We start from the raw sequence: 683 nt of genomic DNA on the forward strand, positions 1-683 counted from the left end.
AAACATAACATATTATAATTTGGTATAGGTAATCAACTATTGCCTATTTGTCAACTGAATGATATTTATTTTATAATTTTATATTATAAATAGTAAATAATATGTAAAATTATTGAGGAGACAAAACCCGTTTCATAGCTTTGATTATAAATTTATAAATAGTACAATATCCAATATTATACATAATATGTATACGGTATATTATTATCTAATGCGTTGTTTTTTTTTTTTTTTATTATCAATAGAATAATGTGATTTGACCTATGTAATATAAAATTAAATTAAGATACCAAATACCTACACGTTTTATTACTAGTAAATTGGTAGTTAGATAGCGTACAGATTATTAAGGTTGTAGGTACAACAATGATTCGGCGTATAACAGAAGCACTAAGTATATTATTATTATTATTCATTGATGGCATTTTTACAAATTAAATACAAAATTCGAATGTAAATAGCTTCTTTAATTATCAACCCATAATTATGAATGATACGTCAAAATTCGTTAAAAAAAAATCCTAAATGAATCATATTTCAAAAATATAGGTTCCCATTTGAATTTTAAAAGTTACCCCTAAAATCTCCCCTTTTCAATAATTAAAAAAATAATTAATATCAAATAAGTTTAGAGTATATTATTCAAAGAGGTTTTCACATAGGTCATTTTTTTCTAATTTAAG

The sequence above is a fragment of the Acyrthosiphon pisum genome, chromosome X (assembly GCF_005508785.2).
Source record: "Acyrthosiphon pisum isolate AL4f chromosome X, pea_aphid_22Mar2018_4r6ur, whole genome shotgun sequence".
In the NCBI taxonomy this organism is placed as follows: Eukaryota; Metazoa; Arthropoda; class Insecta; order Hemiptera; family Aphididae; genus Acyrthosiphon; species Acyrthosiphon pisum.